The following is a 20,680-nucleotide window of genomic DNA, read 5'->3' as shown; positions in this document are numbered from 1 at the left end:
GCAGCATTTAGCTGCGCTATTTGTCACAAAAAAAAAAGCGCGCACACAAAATTTACAAACGGATCCCCGTTGTAATGAAATATAAAGTGTAAAGAACATCACGGCGCAGCCACGGTAGTTTGCACGGCACGGTGGGGAAAGGCGTGGGGTGTGCTGCTGGAGGCAGTGAAACGTGTTCCCCCCAAAAGAAGAAAATTGTCTCGGCACATTAAATAGCTCCAAATCGGCCCATTTGCTTGCGCTTAGAAGTATAGCTACAGCTCGCTGCTCATTGCAGATGGGGAACGGAGGCTTCGGCGAAATTTATTGCTAGCGCCATTTTACAGTTATGGCGCCGATTTTATTTTTTAATATTTTTCTTCCTCTTTAATTTATCGGCAAACGAGGTTTTTCCGTCGCGCGAGCCTGTCGTCCCGTTCCCCCAGAGGAGCCCTCACAAAATTTAGGGGGACGTCAGAAACTTTTTGTAAGTTAAAAACGAGGACCGAAAGAAAATAAAAAGAAAGAGAAGTAATAAAGAGTGAAACACTTCGGTTTTTGTTCTTTTAATGGTTGGTGACTGGGCGATAGCAGAAAAAAGAAAACACAAAAATATAGGGCAGCTCTACACTCTTAAAAATGAACTTCACCACATAGCACGCTCCTAGCCAACCATCACCCCGAATGACAACGTTCTTGCCCTAGATTTGTTGAAAACGGGAGGAGGAGCCTATTTTGTGCCCATTATGCACGGCACAAAATAGGCTCCTCCTCCCATTTTCAACAAATCAGGGGCGAGAACGTTGTCATTCGGGATGGTGGCTGGCTAGGAGCGTGCTATCTGGTGAAGTTCATTTTTAAGAGTGTATAGGTACAGAAGTGGAAAATTCAGCTACAAGAACTTTCCGAGAAAGTATCTCAGTATTCGCCTCTCTATCTGTACATACAGTGTGGTCCACCAACCATGATAGAAATTCCTAGTAAATGTTGGTGGACCACCCCGTATATACGCGATACATTTATCTAGAGAAGCTCAGGGGGTAGCGCGACGTTCTTCATCCCGGCAGTGGTTTTCAACTTACGTTATTCCAGGGAACCTGTGATCGTGCCAGCAGGATACTACGCTTGCGCAACTGTGTAGAAGTGCGAGAGGCGAACTAAGATGTCGTACAGGTGGCAAATGTTTGTTCTGACCCACTGATATTGTTTAATTATAATTTATGCAATTGCTTATTGTTTCCTCGCAAGATGTCGCTTCAGGTTTACCGGATCCACTCAACTGTATTACAATACATGCTGTGTGTAGTCATAACGGGTCATAACTCATGCAGGTGGTCCCACATTATACCATAGTAACGCACAGAGTTGTCGTACTCATAAAAAGTCAATTTTTAAGCTCGGTGGCATCTGCATACGTAACTCCTTGTCTACCGACCTGATAAATTTCCGGTGGCGCACGATGGCGCATTTACGTGTGCGAAATCATCAGAATACGGCAACGTGGCGGTCTGAGAACTGTTCTGTTCGGGTACCGCTACGGGAACTGTCGTTGCAGCAACCGAAACGATGCTAATCGGTAGTGCCCCTAGCGGTGCCCACACACAACTCTCCTCAGACCGCCATGTTGCCCTATTCTAATGGGCGGAAGCTGAGGTTTCCGTCGCTCTGTTGATTTTTTACTGAGTGCGGCTTCCACGTCTTTCTTGTAGCTTTCGCACGCATAAATAAGCCGTCGTGCGCCATCTGAAGCTTGTCAGGTCGGTGGACAACGAGTTACGTGTACAAACGCCACTTCGGTTTATCTACACGAACCCTGTACTTCCCCGCAGGGTGTGGGTTGTGTCATGAGTTGGTGCCAAAAGACAGTGCGTGTACGAGAGTCAGGCGGCATCGAGATGGGCATCAAGGCGGAGGAAAACGAGACCGATCCTCGTGAAGATATTCTGCGGCAGACTCGAGGGATCGTGGACCGGACCGGCTGCTACCGCCCAGAGACACCTTTAGAACATCATCTGCTGACCAGTCCTGACATCCCCATATATATTTTCCATCCCTTCCATCATCGAGGTTCACCTTTTCCAGACTTGCCATTTTCATAATCGATTCCGTATATCTACGCTAGGCTTGGAGTCCGTTTGTTCCCACGTTCATCTTCAGCTATCACCGCCCTCTGGTATTAAACAATTTTCGCATTGTTTCTGCGTCGCAATTACAGGTCGTGTGACGCTAGTACCTCGTCGAATCCTTCAGCGATGGTTGCTTTGGCCGACCACCCCAACTAACATCACAGGTTGCCAATTGCCACTGATGCCTGTAAATCCGACGTCCATGTATAGGTAGGAGAGTAGCTTCGACTTTTCAAGTGCCTATAATGCGTAGAAATTGTCGGTTTCAGTTTCAGGTTGAGCCAACCGGTGAAGAAGATAGCTGCTGGCTTTACTCTTTGCAATGACCGTCGGCCGCGGCAACCTGGTCCGTGCGATCCCGATGTCCATCCGAATGGCAACGATCAAATATCGAGCACGGTCCGATAACAAGCCCGTCCGACAGCGAACCTTGGTGTGCGGTCAAGTTATACGCGTGGATGGTAAACAGTATCCTGTTCGCGGAACCTCAGGACAAAGCTCGAGGAACGCCCGGATTCCGCAGAACCCCGTACATTTTTAAAATCGTATAACGCCGCGAAGAATTGTTCAGTTCACCCATATGCACTGGGGTGAGGTATCGCAGTTCTTGAAATTCTTGGAACACCTCAACCCATCGTCATGAATGTAGCTGTTGCTCAACTTGCGTGAAATACTCTTATGCCTTGGCAGGTAAATGTGAGCCATTTCTAGTGCTCAATGCAAGATTTTCCGTTGTGGGCCACATGACGAAATGTCGTATTTCGTGCTTCCTTCACTTTCGCGATCCCTCACAAAGTAAATATGCCTCAAGTGAGAATTCTGCTCTCGTTGAGCGCGAGAAAACTATGCGTAAAATCGATGCATCTTCGTCGAGCCGTGTACCTCTTGTACGACTTTATGCCAGCTATGGTTAGTCCGGAAGAGTGGCTTATATTTTGGATCCAAGGTAGATGCAAGCTGTAACACAGTGACATAAGAGAACATGTAACTGGGTCGTGACAGAGTTCCCGGTTGTGCGCGCTTGGAGAAACAACGGCGAGGGTGCACGACCATCTGAAGTGGACACCATGGGACATCTGAACCGCGTACAGAGAAGTTCCAGCAGGAGCGAGAGACACAAATATATGAAGTGTACGACATAGTGCAGGCACGAAACACTTGAGAAAATAACGCCTGCTTCAGCACCGCGTTATCGTTATCGGCTATCATTGCTGCGGTATATTTTTGGAACGCTGTCGAGGATTCTTTCACCAAGTGTTGGACGTACGGGAAGTTAAATATTGTTCAATACAGGTAACATCTGTCGTACCGCATGTGTTGTTGTAGTGTTGTAGTTGTTGTGTTGTTGTAGTGACATGACGGAGCGGGTAGAAGCATTCACTCGTTGCTGCAGACTGGGAGGTTGTGGTTTCGAATCCGACCACTTGCTGTGCTGTCTGAGGCTTTCCCTGTGTTTACCCGTAGACTTGCCAGACGAATGTTGGCACAGTTCCTCCTGAAGTCGGCCCAGGACGTATGCTAAGCTCAGTGTCCCCCACTCCTTCCTGCTGTCCTCTCTCCATCTGTCCATGTCTGTACGCCGCTTATAGCCACAGGTCTTCCGCGGCGCTAACGCTAGCATGTGTACTTAAAGCAAACGAAGCGTCACAGGTCGCATAACGTGCAAACAACGGCATAGGTCTGTCTGTTTTTTTATAGGACCACATCACGCCACGTGATCACCAGACTCTGTTTGCGGTACGCTGAAATTGCGCGGCCAGCACAGTAACAATGCAAAAAAACAAAAACAAAAACAAAAAACAAAACAAAAAATGGCCCCTATAAAGCTGCCGATTTTAACCGTGTTGGACACAATGGCCAAAGATGCAGGCTTTTTTTTTAGCTTAACACGCAAGTACTACTCCTATCATACCACTTAAACATATTTGTACGCACATTATACAACTTCAACAATTTATTCCAAGTGACCACACCACGCCTAGTAGTTGAATCAGCCTGTATAATGCGATGGATGTCCCGAAAGAAGAGGAAAGTGAGATATTTCGACGCCAAGAAAAACAAAACTTTGCAGCTCAAGCAGCTCTACTATCCCCATTACTCTCGGAGGCAGTGCGATATCGATCAGAAAAACTTTCCTTTAAATTAAAGACCTAAATCTGGCGGACATAGTGGAAGGAAAGAAAATATAAGGGCAGGCCAGGAAATGGAGCTTCGATTACGACAATTCCTTCAGCCGTCGTCCACTTGGCCCCGTCTTCCAGTTTTCCTTCGTCTGTGATGAAAGTGGCGCTCGGGAAAAAATCGAACAACCCACTTTTTCGGGGAAAAAAAAAGAAGAAGAAGAAGAGAAACGGCCTCAGAAAAACCCAACTTTTTGAGGGTTGGTTTGAATGACGGCGGTGCCGCGTTATTCGATGCATCGGAGACTGAGTGTGCGGGCTTCCTCAGTGTTTGCTTAACACTGCGTGCGTAGGATGTGAAGACATTGCTTGGCTGGGATCCAGGAGGCGAAAAAGAGGGGGAGAACTTCTTAAAGAATCGACGTTGGGGCATGCGTAGAATTTTCCACTCGGGGTATCTAAGACGGATCAAAAGTAGCTATCTTTAGGCCGATTTCACACTAACGTTTTTCTCGTACGTGTTTTTTAACCGGGAGCCAAAACGGACCCAATGGAATCTACGGAGACACACACGCACACATACATTGGATATTGATGTGGTGTGTCATTCTACGGCGATCGATTGCCTTTAGGTTGTATGTATTTTTCAAGCAAATGGACGACAAACACGGTAGTGTGAAACCGACCTTAGATTGAAAATTGACTGCTACGGATAATTCTTTACTGCCTTCCCGTTTTCTTTCGCATTCCTCTACACTCTCACAACAGGGTGCCACCGCATAGTGCACTGAATGCCAGTCACTCCACAGAACGAAACCTTTGTCGCCCCTGATTTGTAGTAAGCGCGGGATGTACCTCTTTTTGCGAGAAGGAGGCGGGTCTTGCCCAACGATCCCTCTAGCCCTTTGCACTCCCCGACGGGCTCAGGCACCCTCTACGCATCTCCACCCTTCACCCTCCATTCCCTTTTTTTTTTTCTATAGTCGTGACGATTCCCACTTCTGTGTGGCCAACAACGGCGAGCTGATTCAGATATTACTCCCCCCCCCCATTTTTCTGTGATAATTATCACGTGAGACAAAGGGGCGTACGCCTCCAGTTTTCGACAAATCAGGTGAGAGATGGATATCATTCGGAATTATGGTTGGCTAGGTGCCTATTAAGCAGTGAAGCTCTGTGGATGTGTGAATATATGTGATGCATATTTGGTCAACAAGTGATCGAAACATTCTATCCAGCTCTGTGGAGTGGATCTAAATGTACTCCTAATGTGATGATTGTCCTTATTATTATCTGTATTAAGAGTGTACCGTTGCCTCTCAGGGTGGTGCAGAGATGTAGTGAGAACTACACTGCTACCCACGTCGTTAAAGGGATAGTTCGCTTCCTAACGAAACTAAAAAAAAAACAAGCACGTGCTGGACGTGTGCAATAGGCAATGAACAACTCCCCGTCAATTCGTTTCGTTCGAAATCGACGCATTTTCCGAGTTTTCAGAATCTTCCTGTGGGCGGCATCGGCAGCGCCGCCGAGCGTCGGGTGAGGAGCATATTTTACGGGAGGGGGCGGTCGGCCCGCGTGACGTTTCGTGACGTTGTTTTAGGGCTGGCGATAGGAAGCACATCCTGATGCCGGGGAAACGGACCGCCATCTTGACGTCACATTGTTCTCAGACAGACGTCGCGCACGCGTACTTCTCCGCGGGAAAGCCTGCTTGCGTGGATTTCGTTGCTTTCAGATGCCTACAGCAAATCATACCGCTCGCGGTGCGGGAAAGTAAGGCAAGGAACTTGACAAAGTTCAAAATACCCCACAGTCTGCACCAGAAATCAACGAATCGATGCATGGAGAGCGAACTATTCCTTTAAATACCAAGTTGCATCCGTGAAAAGAATAACAGTGTTTTCAACAGGATTGAATCCCTGTTCTTTACGTTGCAAATATTGATAATGCGTCCCAATAAACATACCCCGGTGCCTTAGAGCCTCCTATTCTTCAGCGCTTCGCAGTCGGCGCTACAAACTTCCAGACCGCGCGAAAATAAACAAAAGATACTCTGCGTTGTTTCCGTCGAGATTAAGCTTTCCGCCAGATGAGATAGGAAAGGATCAAGCGCTGAAACAATGTCGCACGAATCATACCGCTGCTTGTGTTGCACGTTTTACAGGTCTCCGAGGAACGCTGGCCGCCAGTTAGTCTTGCACACAATTCGCTGCTTTGTCGAGTAGCGGAGTAGCGATCCCGCTCATGTGGCGTCTTATTGGTGGCATGTTATTTAGAGGTGTGCGCGGATGCAGTTATACCCGCGTGTCCGTGCGAATATCAGCGCGAAACCTGGTTTTGCGGATAAAAACTGACGGAAACGGGACGGAAACCCGCGCGGATAAAACGCGGACAGAACCGCGCTAGCGGTGCGGGTGGTGCGGATATCCGCGTACCCGCAGGCACTTCAGGAGACGTGGCCTAGGTGGAGCTGCTGTATAGCGGGAACACAGCAGAAACTGTTTGGCTAACGTTTATTTTGTAGCGGTATCGGGTAACATTCTCGAATATGTAGCGCCGCTATACGGGGTGTTTGCTGTAACGTGTCCCTGAATTATATATATATATATATATATATATTTACAGTTCAAGCGTGCCACAATCCCAGCTGTGGACGGCCGTTTCGAGCTTCTTGGCTCTCATCGGCACAGCGTAGGGATGTGACACGCTCTTGGGTCGGCACAAACATTGTGTCTCTGCAAGACATCAATGTTCCAGGGTGTTAGCACCCTGCTAACACCCTGGAACATTGATGTCTTGCAGAGACACAATGTTTGTGCCGACCCAAGAGCGTGTCACATCCCTACGCTGTGCCGATGAGAGCCAAGAAGCTCGAAACGGCCGTCCACAGCTGGGATTGTGGCACGCTTGAACTGTAAACATATGCCTCACGTGCAGCCATGGAGCATTTGCTCATTTTTGTATTTGTATCTATATATATATATATATATATAAGTGAAAAAAAATAGCATAGGCTCTTTGGCTGCACGTTGAACATATGTTTATAAGTCCCAAACGTCGCGACACCAGCATTGAACAGCTGTTTCGACCTTATTGGGCCTTCATCAGCAATGCGTAGGTGGGCGACGTCACGACTGACGCCCTGGGGGAATGTGCGTCCTGGGCCGACTCCTAACGTAACAGTGCCGACATATGTCTGAAAGCGTCCAGGAAATGCCCCAAACAGCACAGCCGGCACCGGGATTCGAACCCGGGTACCTCCCGGTCTCGACGTTACATGGCCAGCACGCTACACACTGAGCCACGGGAGCTGGTGCTATGATATGGTGCTGGTGATATGATGTACTATCCAATAACCACTCCCTCATGTGGTGGTGGTGATAGGGCTTGCCACTCCCTCATGTAATGGCCTCACGGCCCCTTGATGGCCCAATAAATAAATAAATTACAGAAAACAACACATAATTACATAGCACCATTGGATTAGGCTCTTCATATTAATTTGTAACATGCATTACAGGCCCGACATGTTCTGCTCACATCAAAGTAAAGCTGCGCCATCTGTTTTCAGGAAAACTTCAGAATGCATCACGACAACGTTGATGAAGTTGATGAAGACAACGATGTTGTTGAGTTGGCGGTGACGATTAGCAGTTCGTTGCACTTAAACTTTACATACAGGGTTTTCCACTCGAATACTTCACCTCATACTACCTTCCTCAATCTCTAACAGCGAGCACCCTTTCAAGGACAAAGCAAGAAGCAATCGAATGTCAGACCCATCATTCTTAACCTCCATTTCATGTGGCAACGAAACACGAGACCTTCGTAATATTGCCTGACCGCTGATGTCAACCTCCCGAATCTTCAATATTCTATGCTATTCCACGTTGTCAACCGGAATCGACATTTTCCCCTGACGGATTCCCTCCTACCGTCTTCTTTGATTGTTATGTGGATTCATCCGTGCTACCATCCCTGGACGTTCGCTGTCATGGCAACCGTGACGCTTGGCCGCGCGCCACTGCTGCTGCACGAATTTCCACCGCGACAGTCCGGCGGAGCGCCCGAGGCACACACACGTGGGAGTAGGGGAATTCTTATACTTTCGCTGTCCCTATTTCCCATCCTTTTTTCCTCCGGCACGAATCAGAGTTTTCTGCGTGGCTGCCTTCTCTGGCCCTCCTGCTCGTACGCGCGCGGCCCACTGGCCGATCAACTGCGGGATGTCCAGGAAAGTATGTATCCCTTCGCGTCCGGTGTAGGCGTATGCAGTATATCTGAACCGGCGTGTCCAGTAGGGTTCGATGCGATGGCTTTACTGCGTGTGGTTCGGTAGAACGAGGGAAAGAGAAATCAGGAAGCAAAGTGACTTTGGAGAGGAAGGTGTGGCAAGCTTGACTATGCGGAGACTTGACGATGTCGAATTCGGCCGCTCAGAACTGCTCAGGTAGAGAACTTACGGGTGGCCCCTCGTATCGAACTGAGAATTGACCATTTGAAATCACGCTTCTGCTGTCTGCACATCCGCTCGTAAGCCTGCACCTGCCTCTGTGTTCTAGACGGAGACTTCTATATGAGAACCATTTCCACAAGCTCATCATCATTTTCGTTGTCGTTCAACAGCCCCAGAATCAACAAACACATCCCTACGTCACCCGCAACGATTCGCGAGCTCAATACGTTCTGAACCTTATTCAATCGATAGAACGGTGCATTACCTTACCCTTTATCCCGGACAGTGAATCATGCGCCGAGCAACACTGAAGGTATTTAACCGGATGCGGAGAAACGGGCATCGCCCAAGCCCAAGAAAATCGTTCAATTGACGCAGTAGGGCGGACGTGCGATAAGAGGCGAGATAATAGGTGCAGGGACACCTGGGAGAGATAAACGCCTTTCCAGATTATAACAGGAACGGAACGCAACAAGGAGGTCTCGAGCGATTTGGATGTAGCTTAGTGGACTTTGTTATACAAGGCTGTTCTAGAAAGTGTAGTACGTACCATGGAAGGATATGATGACACGTGACATTATTTTTCATCGTGAGCGGCGCATGTGTCATGTTCGGACGTAGTTTAGCTTGTTTTAATGCATCATAGTTTTTCTTGGGTGACTAAAGCCGAACCTATAGATTCTTACAATAGACCTTGTATTGCCAACTGTAGGATGGGACAAGCGTAAGCTTGCCCACATCACGCTTCAAAAATAAAGCGCCACCTGTGGCAAAGCAAGCACAAATACAATACAGTGAACCCTCGTTAATATGACCCCCGATAATCTGACATACGCGCTTTACGACCATACTCCTGGGGAACAATGCAGTGAAACCTTTGCAAATCCCCCCGTTAATATGACAATTCCGCCTTATGACCAAAAGTTTCGGCAACGACCATGGTCATAATAACGAGGGTTCACTGTACCTTTTTAGAAAAGAACCTGTATCGCCAACTGTAGGATGGGATGCAGGATGGGATGGGAACTTGTGGTACGCAAGGGCTCGTGGGAACTTCGAGCGCATTGGAGCATTACCAGACGGTCAGAGGCTGAGGCAGAGGAAGAACAGCATCATTCCCGGTGTGCGCAGCAGCAGCGTTAGGCTGGGTAAACCATAACCACACCATAACCGAAGCAGACGACAGAGCAGAGTCCCTCGAAGTTCCCATGCTGCCTTGCGCCGCGTGCTTGGTAGCACGCGCTTTTTTTAAAAATCGCCTATTCGGTTCCATCTTGATAATGAAGATAGTGCCATAAAGATTATGAAGCAGCAGCTTCGTTGAAGTTGCGTAAGAGGTTGCATCGCACTGCAGACGACAGTTGCGTCGTCTGCTTCTTGGGCTTTATAGAAGCTAATGAAGTTGAGCGTCAAGGTTATGCTGTAGTTCGCAGTACCTTTGCCAAGGAATGCATGATCGTAACGGTTCACAGGTGTTGCCCGTAGAAACAGCTGTGTCTCGGTAACCTGTAATCGCATGCATACGAAAACGGAAAAGGCGCCTTTCGCGTGAGACGGAAAATGCCGACCCACGCAAGGTTAACATATTGCACTAAGTTCAGAAGCAGCTGTAAGGTTATTGCATATTTCGATACCACATTCTAGGTTGATGCTTTGAAGGTTTCTAGACGTCGGTCGAAATGGAGAGTTTTAGCGTTGGAGAGTTCGAAATGGAGAGTTTTACTTGACAATTTCTCCACCTCCGGTAACTTTCAAGCTCGGCATCGGGCCAACAGCGCACGCGCCGACTGCGTCGGAAGAGTTGCGTACTACAAGTACTGGGAGTCTAGGCGCTTGGAATCAATCGGGCTTGTTTCGTAGCTAGTTTCTTCCTTTAAAAGACCAAAAAATATGACTCCAGTGCCCCAGTAGAAAAGGACTACCCGCAAGCGTCGGAAACGAAACTGAACCCGAACCCAAAACCGCTAAAAACGCTATTTTTCGCAGAAGCGGAACTGAACCCAACCAAAACATTTTTTTCTCTCGTTGAATCGAACCGGAACTGAACCGAAATAAATTTGGGCGGTTACCGGTTCGCGAGAGGGTTCAGACGTAACGTGCGTTGTGAGAGGTCGGAACTCCGATTTACACAGCAGATTGAGCCGCGCGTTGCCAAACGAATTCGAAACCGAAACTGAACAAAACAAAACTGCAACCCATGTTATAAAATGGCGTAGATGCAGGCTAGCTGATTGATGAACTCACGATGAACGACAAAAACCGCGTACAAGGAAGCCTACAACGGTCAAAAGGACGACCTCAAAACTAACACAACTGAATGAACGGAATAGGTGCGAGAAGGAAATACGTCGAGCACTTGGGTTGCACTCCATAATCTAAGAGCCTGAGTCTGAGCACACAGACGGACGACAGACGACTCAAACCAGCAACGTTTACTATTCACAAGACAACCAGAAGAATAGCAAACGTTGCTATTTCCTTCTCGCAGCTATTGCGTTCATTCAGTTGTCTTAGCTTTGAGGTCGTCCTTTTGACCGTTGAAGGCTTCCTTGTACGCGATTTTTGTCGTCCAGCAACCCCGAGTTTTAATTTTGGGCTGTGAAAATAAATGCCAGTCCCTGAGCAGGATGTAACAGGTTGTATATACGATGAGTGAGCGTAGAGAGTACAGTATGCTACCGTAACGTTCCACCTGAAACGCAGATCTGTAGCACGCAGTGTTGCTGTGAACCACTGCTGTGGCCTCAACAACAGCAACAAAAGTACATTTGCGTTGTTTGAGAATCGTAAAGATGTGCTCGCTTTTAGCCCATGGCAATCGCTCAAAATTCACTTTCCTGAACCGATTCGAACCAATATCTTGCGCTGCTGCGGACCTGAACCCGAACCGAACCAATATGCGTGAACCTGAACCCAAATCGAACAAAAAAATAAATAAATAACGGTCCCGATCCCCGCCCGTATGCGAGCACGCGATTTTACGTGCTTCGTCCAATTAATATAGCCGGCCCAATGTAGAGTTGGGCCAACATCTCAACGTTTTTTTTTTTTCTTATTTACACCAACCAACCAGCTTCGTGCACAAGAAATTGAATCACATGTAACATTTGAGTAAAATGAAAAGTGCTCGAAGAGGAACCGTCGCTTGACGCATACTGTAAAATCAAACAATGAGTCCCAGGAGTTTACGTTTCTACCACTAGGTGACGTTATAAGCCTGGTGTCCCCAGTGCCGTGTATACCAAAGCGAGTCTGGCCATTAATGGGACCTACCAATACCAGGAGCTCCACCCACTTTTTGAGTTCTCTGGCAACATAATGGATTTTGCGTCCACTTTTAAAGCTGCCATCTAGATGGAGAGGGGCATGTCGGGAAGACTCAGAATAGCAGAATGCTTGGTAGCAGAACCGCTTGTTGGTACAGACTGCCGGTATTATACATAATTTAACTATGAAACATAACAAGATTGAATCAAGAACGGGCAAAGGTGTGTATATGAACAAAAGTGTGTCATAAAATGCAAATTTTTGGTCATCCGTAGCGTTTTTTTGCTATTTGCTTGGTCCCTGGCCCAATCCAGCCCAGGAACGCTCTGCGCTCAAAGCTCTTCTGACATTTCTGGACACCATCGGACTTCGATCGTTATTGTGAAGGGGCTCGTTATTTTATTCCCCCCATTTCATCCAGCAGTGGGGTAGAGTATCGCCTGTGGCGATGAAACTCCCCATTCTCCAAGGTCGAAAATAAAGTTGTTGTTGTTTGCTATTTGCCTGTGACCGCTGTCTTTACTAGGCCTAACAAGGACGACGAAACATATTATTTTCAGGTAAACATCAACAATGGAGCGTAATTTCAAGGTGATTTGCAAGATAACTGCAACATAATGTACACTTACGGAATAAAATTGAAGGAATTTGCGAAAAAAAAAGTCATGAAATCTTCGCTTCGCCGTTCCAAGCTCACGCCGCCATTTTCGGGAAAATTTTGGCGTCATGGCGGCCCGTATAGGAAACAGCAGCCAATGAAAAACGCGCAAGTTGATTGACAGGTCGAGCCTCTATTTTAGGCTCCTCTTAATGGCCAGACTCTCTTTGGCGTACATGGCACTGGGTGTCCCCATCTATCAGGGACTTATCGGAAAACATTTCGCAACTGCCAACTAAACGTGCCCAGAGAAACGTCACCGCTATGCCTCTCGTCTCATGAGTCGTTTTCGTTTTGCGGCGTTCAGGGCCGCATACCGTTAGGCGCACTAAAACTCCCTAATGACGTGTCATCGCAGGATGATCAGTCGTGTCTGATGTCGTGAGGATGTACCGTAAAAATGACGAGGAGCTGCGTCATGAATAGACAGAGTTACCGACCGACCGCGCCCCGTCTGGTCAACAACACAGGGAAAGGGGCACTGAAGCCATCAAGGGCATCGGAGTGCACCTGTAGTGTTCAATGACCACGGAACGTGTGCGTAGCGCCACGAAGCGTGTCACGTGTCAACCTGTCCGGGAACATTAAATCCGATGCGCTTTGATAAGCTGACACGTTACAACAACCAACTGTTGCGTTAGCCACTCTTGCTGACACGACGAGAATTTTGACATGGCCGCTACATGTCGCAACACTTGCCACGACGGTCTGTAAATTTCTTTGTAAAATGTTTGTGTTCGTAGAAGGGTGACTAAAACTGGACAGAGTTTTCGGCATGATTCAAACTAATTTCTCCATTACAGTACATATCTGTTTGTTTTGTTCCTGTGGAATGCATTCGATGTGATAAAATTCCCTAATGCGTGATTTCTTTTAATTCCGTGTGAGTGCCTCGAAGCAACAGACGTGGACAGATGGAATAATGCGCAGACTACAATCCCTGATGCCGGAAAACTATCGATATTCGCCGATGATGTCTGCGTGTGGACGTCTCACACAAACCGCCGGTGGCTGACGCGTCGCCTCCAAACTGCTGTGACCACAATCGCCGAATATCTCCGCGAGCGTGGCTTGTCCGTTTCCCCAACAAAGACGGCGTTTCTCCCGTTCACCAGACGGTCTTACGAGAGCTTTCCCATCCTGATTGATGACCAGCCAGTTTCTATTGTGTGCGACCACAAGTTCCTGGGTGTGCACCTGGAGAGGCAGTTGACTTGGTCCAAACAGGTGGAAGCCATCGGACGAAAGGCATGTCTGCTTCTCAATGCCATGCGTGCATCTGCCGGACTGACCTAGGGGCCCCAGACCAAGATCCTGGAGCAACTGTACACGTCTTTGGTACCACCACATATCCTCTACAGCCTTCCGGTCCTCTACAACCTCTGCAACACTAACAAGAACAAGCTAGAATGTCTTGATGCCCGCGCGATTAAAATCATACTCGGCGTCCCAGGAGTACTCCGCAAGCTGCTGCACTAGAGGAAGCCAACCAATATACTCTGCATGTGCTCCAAACAAAGGAGGTCATCAAAGTACACCTGCGCACCAAGCGCGTCACACGGCTCACCCCCTGGCATACTTAAATGTAACCCGACCTAACTCAGGCTTTGGCACAGCGGTCAGAAACCTCCAGCAACACATCACAACTGGATACAAGAAACACAGGCAGTCAAACACTCCTCACTGGGGAGAGCCGGCGCCACCTCTAGCAAACTTCAACAACAACAAATAAATCGTGACTATGACCTGGGGTGATTCACCACCAGCAAGCACCACTATCCCCGGCACTACCAAAAAGAGCAACATGCCTCCTGAAGTTGTTAGGCAGCTTTAACTGGAGGTGGTCACAGAACTAGGAGAACATGTATGCTACGTGTGAACTAGGACAGCGAGTATACTGACGGTTCCGTGTCTACCGGATGGGGCTTCCTCAGCCGTCTATGATCCCCGTATTGCCGAGACTTTACAGAGCTTGCAAGCTAATCCACAAGACTTCGTACACGGTTGCGGAACTTCACGGGATATTCTCGGCGCTGAAGTACATGGCGACTCACCGGCCACAAACGTGGGTTCTCTTCACTGACTCCCGATCTGCCATCCAAACACTAGACTCAAACAAGGAGACCATCAACGACGGCATGCGAAGGAAAATGCGAAGGAAATTTCCTTGAGTTTGAGGGAGGATACAGGACGAGAAGAAGACACGACAGACTGTCATGTTATGTTCGTCGAGTAAAAGCGCACACCCATACACGGGGTGGTGATGAGATTGGCGATTCTACGACCGCTATGCCGAGTAAAGTCTTTTTCATTTCATTCCAATACCATGCCCATCGTAATTATTCTGTACGATCACTCTCATACTTTATGATAGCTGTCGCCTTATGTTTCTTTATCTCTTTTTTTTTTTTGTCCATATGATCCGTTCCTTTGCGTTCCGGCTTCCATGTTGGTGGTGCCAATTTCTCCATGTTTTCTCTTTTTTTTACACGCTCACTCTTTACATTTCGTTCCTTGTACGTAACACTCCTGAAGCATTTTGCAACCTGTTGCCTGTAACATATGTGTATGTGAGGAACATATAGGAGAACATCGGAGAACATACAGGGTGTCCCAGCTAAGTGCGAACATATAAATATATATATATATATATATATATATATATATATAACTTTTTCCGAGATGAAATCAATTGCAATATAGCATATACTGAAGGGCACTCCTTAGGAGGACATTAGCAAACTCCTAAGGTATGTCTTAATTAACTTTTCATACTTAACTTTTTAATTATAAAAGCTACGAAGTTGTCCCAATAAGAACATCTGGTCCCTTCAGTCACCTGATACCGGAGCCGTTCTCAGAACAAAAATCCGTTCGATAGATCGTCCGCAAGAAATTAATGAAGGAACACCATTTTTTTATTTTGTTCATTGCGCATCTTCGGAGACGCGTCTTTCCTTCACCCCCAATGTGAGAGGGTGAAAGGACACACTATCGCCTCTTGCGTCCTGAAATAAGATTAAAAGAAAACAGAAAATGCAACCAAAGATAAGGGGAGTTCCGATAGAGTCACCCGATACATTTATTTTTGTTTTGTTTCGGCAAGTTAAAGCTCATCTTCGCCGCATGAGGCGGCACTGTGCTCCCTCACCCTCTCACGTTGGGGGTGAAGGAAAGACCCGTCTCCGAAGATGCGCAATCAACAAAATAAAGAAAAAATGGTGTTCCATCACAATTCTTTTGCGAACGATCTATCGAACAGATTTTTGCTCTGAAAACGGCTCCAGTATCAGGTGACCGAAGGGACCAGATGTTCTCCTTGGGACAACTTCGTTGCTTTTATATTTTAAAAAGTTAATTATTGAACGTTAACACATTGCCTTAGGAGTTTGCTAATGCCCTCCTAAGGAATGCCCTTCAGCATATCCTATATCGAAATTGATCTCATCTCGGAAAAAGTGATATATATATTTAAAAAAAATATGTTCGCATTTAGGTGGGACACCCTGAATATGCGGAATATCCACAGAGGGCACTTTAACGGACAAGACGCCGCAAGAAATTGGCCCTTTCACTCTGCATCCTTCTTAGAGAGAAGCATGAGCCTATCATTAAAGTGGTGTTTTTTTTTTCTAAAGAGGAAGACCAAACAAGACTAAACAGCATAATCGCTGATTTGGTGCTAATTTGTAATTTGCGAGGCGACTCACGATTAGCTATCACATTCTTCCAGCACATCTCTCCACCTTTTCTGTTGTCTCGTCGCTCCAACCCCGCATCGCCAATGAGTGATTGATCTGTCTTGCCCACACAAGCACGCGGAACGCCATTCTGTATTCAAGGCGTTACTCAGTTAGAAACGAACTATACAGCACCTGAAAGGACGGGTAAAAGTACCAAGATACTTCGTCACCGCTCTGCATCCCTCCCCTGCTCAGTCAACCCTTTCCCTTTTCTCCTTTAATAAACGTATCCCCCTCCTGCACTGGACGGTTTTCCCCCGACAGGCGCAATCTGTGCGCATCCGTTTATAAAGCATGGCTCGAAGTAAATTCGCAGCGGCCAAGTATTTATCAAACGAGGGGACATAATTTGCTCCACGCTGTAATGACTGTTCGAGAATCCCGAGCATCCGAATCCTCCCGAAGTGTCTTCATTAGTCAGAGGAATCCCGAAACACTTGCACGTGCCCATACTGAGCTATATGTGACGCTTCTAATCAGTAGCTCCAGAAGACCGTCGCTATTGGGTGATACCACGTGGCGTTTATGAAGATTGCTTGGTTTGGGAAAATTTATAAAGATCGCAAGCTTGAGCATGTATGGATGCCTTTTGATGTCACCACGAGCATCATGGACCGAATGACGTCGTTGTTTGTTAGGTCGTTCAATATGGGAGGCGCTACGCTAATTGCCACAAAAAGGCGTAGGGCCGGCGCTTAACACAAATCAGGACTGGTAACGGTATGGTCCTCTGCGATGCTTGGCCTTCTGCGTGATATTTGTATCAGATATAGCATGGCAATGAGGTGATGACGGATGAGAGATGGTATAAGGTACATCAACATCTTCGGTGATACGTAAAGGTTCCTGTTTCCTTCTCTCTCTCTCTCTCTTCTTTTTTTTATGGGAAGCCGGCGTGTTGCCTGGCTGACCTTTCCCCTTTCACTTGCCTTTTCTTTTATTTCTTTCCGCCAATAAATCCCCCTCTCCATAAATGAAGGAAGACAGGAGAGGCGCAGAATGTGGAGAGGTGCACTAACGGACATAAACGAGATAGGTGTCTTGCAGGAAATCCAGGAAAATCTGTAGGGCGCCTCGATGCTGTAGGATGTTGGTCAGGAGTTCAAGGACTGTTGCCAGTGTGAACGGAGCTGCAGTGATGTGCTTCATGCGGTGACGTAGCGTTTCTCGTTGATTCCTGAACAGGACACAGTCCAAGGTCCCGTGCTTGATATCAGCCAGCACGGCACACCTAGAGCATATAGCATGGCGTCGGAGCGATGAAGCCAGCGTTTAAAAAGCGGAGTAAAGGCTGCACCGAGACGAAGCCTATGTATAACGGCAACCGATTCTCTTGTTCTGTTTTAAGAGTGTGGGCCATGTGTGTGTTGTCCATCCAGTTCATGTCATGTAATATCCAACATGTTATAGGGTATGGTACAAAAACTCCACCGGCGCAACACCTCGTGTCATCATCATCATTATTGGCCCGTTGTCACTTTTAGAGATCACTACAAAAGCTTGAGAGAATTTGGTTGACAACGCTTGAGAGAGGGGAAAAAAATTGTGAAGACCTCTGATGGCGAAACCTGCCACCATCGTGCAACAGCGCGTGTCTCACAGGGTGGGGTTGTTAGCCCGCTCCTGTTCAACATAGTCATGGCGTGTGCATAGTGCTCGGGGCGTGTGCATAAGCGTGTGTGCTGATGACATATGTGTATGGTCATCCGGGAAACAGTGGCCAGCGTTGCAACCCCAGAGCGCTCTTGATGGCGTGGCTACCTTTCTTGTACAGAGAGGCATGGATATCTCGTATCACAATGGCAGCATATTTACCCTTCACACGTCGAAATCTGAAGAACTTCCATCTTCACATATGCGGGCACCTGGTGCGCCGCGTAGCACATCACGGATTCCTTGGATGCATCCTCGACCGCGCGAGGTAGCAGCCGCAGCCACAAGACGAGCTCACACAATATATAGGACCGGGGTCCGGACATGCTACGCATACTTTACTAAAGGTGACGCGAACGGATCTATTGGTGCCCTTGTGGAAAGTGTATATGACCAGTGGCGAAGGGGCATTCCACATGCCTCACACTTGCACAAAGTTGACCCTGAGCTCAAATATCGAATGCCACCAGGGCTGTCTCGGCCACTTGCATCCATCATCTATCGACGACATTCAGTTTACAAACATGTGGCGTCACGAGAAGATCGGTTCGAGATTATATTTTGCTGTTGTTGGCAAGAAGCGGAAGAAACGCGCGTCGGCCGACAGGCTGATATAGCTGATAGGGCCCTCCAGCACGCTTTGCGCGGTGGCGTTACGTAATCTATGATGTATAAGGGCGGAAGGTCGTCTGTAGGCTGCGCCTCAATGTTCCCTACAATGGCTGTCTACTTTTTAAGCTCGGAAAGGTTCCCTTTCCGAACTGTGACGAATGCGACGTCACAGAGGATGCTGCACACGTCATTCAAGATTACACTAGAGAGACCATCGCCGTATCTAGAATCGTCGCTGGCCCATCTTGATAACCACCCTTTCAGCACCGAATAAGTTCTTGATGCTGGCCTGTTGGTCACCGGACGTACCGCGTACCCGACGTACCGGTTTCCGGACGTACACGCGGTTATGGAATTTTTGAAATCATGTGACCTTCTCAACACCCTCTTATGTTTCCGTGTTTCTCGGCTACTGTCCAGATTGATTGGTAAGAGAAAAATGGAGATTCATGGAGACTCCACGACGCGTTATTGAGGGCTCATTATATGTAAACCAAATGGAGGGAAAGGAGGGTGGGGAAAAAAGAAGCTACTTTCTTAAAGACAGAATACATTGTGCAGTGTGATGAGAGGCATTGGTGTATTTTGTCTACGTTCATTTGAACTCTTATTTCATTTACTGGTCTCATTCATTAGGTGAACCCTGCTTGTTTTTCGTTTATGCCTCTTGGGTATCTTGAGGTTGTTTTTTTTAAACTTTTCTACTCACGAGTACTGGAGTGTAGCCTGACCCAGCTTTGTCGGGTATCATATCCCCATATTTTTTATATCTCAATCAATCAATCAATCAGGGAAACATTCCTTTAAGATATGAGTTTCTCTACTTTCTAGTGCTAGCTTTCACCACCCTCTTGTTCTAAAACAACACATTTCACTTTATGTTATGTATTTATTTAGATATACACAAGCCCCTGTTGGGGCTCAAGCATGGAGTTGGCTACTACAAAACTACTACATTGGCCAACTAGACCGCTTAATATGTAAGAGGGATTGGGATGACTCAGACAGCAGCTTGCTTTCCCTGGGTGTGGGTACCTCTACCAGACAGTCACGCAGCTGCATGCATCACATCGCGATTGCGCTGGTTGCGCCGCGATCGAACCGCGTCACACCCTTTGGCGCGACTCAGGTTGGCCATTTTATATTGGCCAATATTTTAATTAACGAGAAGGGTATATAACTATGCACTATAAACAGCTCGCACACAAACTACCAGCACTGATAAATTCGCACACTAGTAACATCCAAGTTGAGCGGCCCTCATGTCGGTCTTTAGTAGCCATTTACGCCAGCTAATCGCTTAACTAATTCATGACAGAGGCAACATGACCTTGAGTCTGAGGGCAATGACGAGGCAGCACGGACGAAGGAACACACACGAACGGCTCACAGCAGAGGCAACATGACTTCATTCGTTGTCTTGACTTCCTAATTCATATTTTCAACGTTAACTGCTTCGATATTTGTGTAATAAACGGATACTGGCCGGAGCAATGGCAGCGGTTCTGTCCTCTCGTTAGACCAGAGTAAGGCTTTCGACAGGGTCCTGCATTCATTCTTATTTTGCGTCCTTCACAAATATGGTTTTCCTCGTGAGTTTTGCTCTGCAATACAAAATATTTACGAGTCCCACACCAGCAGCCTGTTCTTCAATTGACGAGAAGGCCCTCCTTTCAAAGTAGCCTGCGGCGTCCGACAAGGGTGCCCTATGTCACCGTTGATTTTTGTTCTCACGTTGGACATTTTTGTCCGACACGTTCTCGCCCATCCAGGCATTCGGGGTCTCCCAATACCGGACGGTGGGGCCATTAGGGTATCTGCGTATGCAGACGATGTCACCCTCTTTCTGCGAGCTTCGGAGTCTATACGTAACGTCTGTAACGTTTTTCACCGGTACGCTCTCCTTTCAGGCGCTCAGCTGAACTCATCAAAGAGCAAGATCATGGTATCGGGTTCTTTCTCTGTGCAAGCCGTGGTTCCGTTCGCTCAGTGTACGGTGCTACGGGTCCTGGGGATCCTTTTTGACAGGCGATGGATCCAAACTGCAAACTGGGACACCGTTA

The 20,680-nt window shown here is 47.5% G+C and overlaps 1 protein-coding gene and 1 long non-coding RNA gene across 4 annotated transcripts in view; one reads left to right on the top strand and one right to left on the bottom strand.

Moving 5' to 3' along the window:
• LOC135394665 (leucine-rich repeat-containing protein 24-like) overlaps positions 1 to 20,680 on the bottom strand; it is a 255,982-nt gene that overhangs the window by 42,067 nt on the left and 193,235 nt on the right. The window contains exon 1 of one of the 3 annotated variants that reach the window (XM_064625518.1): positions 8,955 to 9,088. The exons of the other annotated variants lie outside the window; for them this stretch is intronic. The gene's annotated coding sequence lies outside the window, so the exon portion shown is untranslated. Of the gene's footprint in view, positions 1 to 8,954; positions 9,089 to 20,680 lie in introns of those variants that run through there. 3 annotated transcript variants of the gene reach the window in all.
• LOC135396171 (uncharacterized) lies at positions 1,630 to 3,413 on the top strand. Its single transcript, XR_010423340.1, has 3 exons — positions 1,630 to 1,736; positions 1,809 to 2,315; positions 2,375 to 3,413. It is a non-coding gene; the product is annotated as an uncharacterized LOC135396171 (long non-coding RNA).

This window comes from Ornithodoros turicata, chromosome 5 (assembly GCF_037126465.1).
Source record: "Ornithodoros turicata isolate Travis chromosome 5, ASM3712646v1, whole genome shotgun sequence".
Lineage (NCBI taxonomy): Eukaryota > Metazoa > Arthropoda > Arachnida > Ixodida > Argasidae > Ornithodoros > Ornithodoros turicata.
This window is presented reverse-complemented; position numbering and strand designations above follow the sequence as displayed.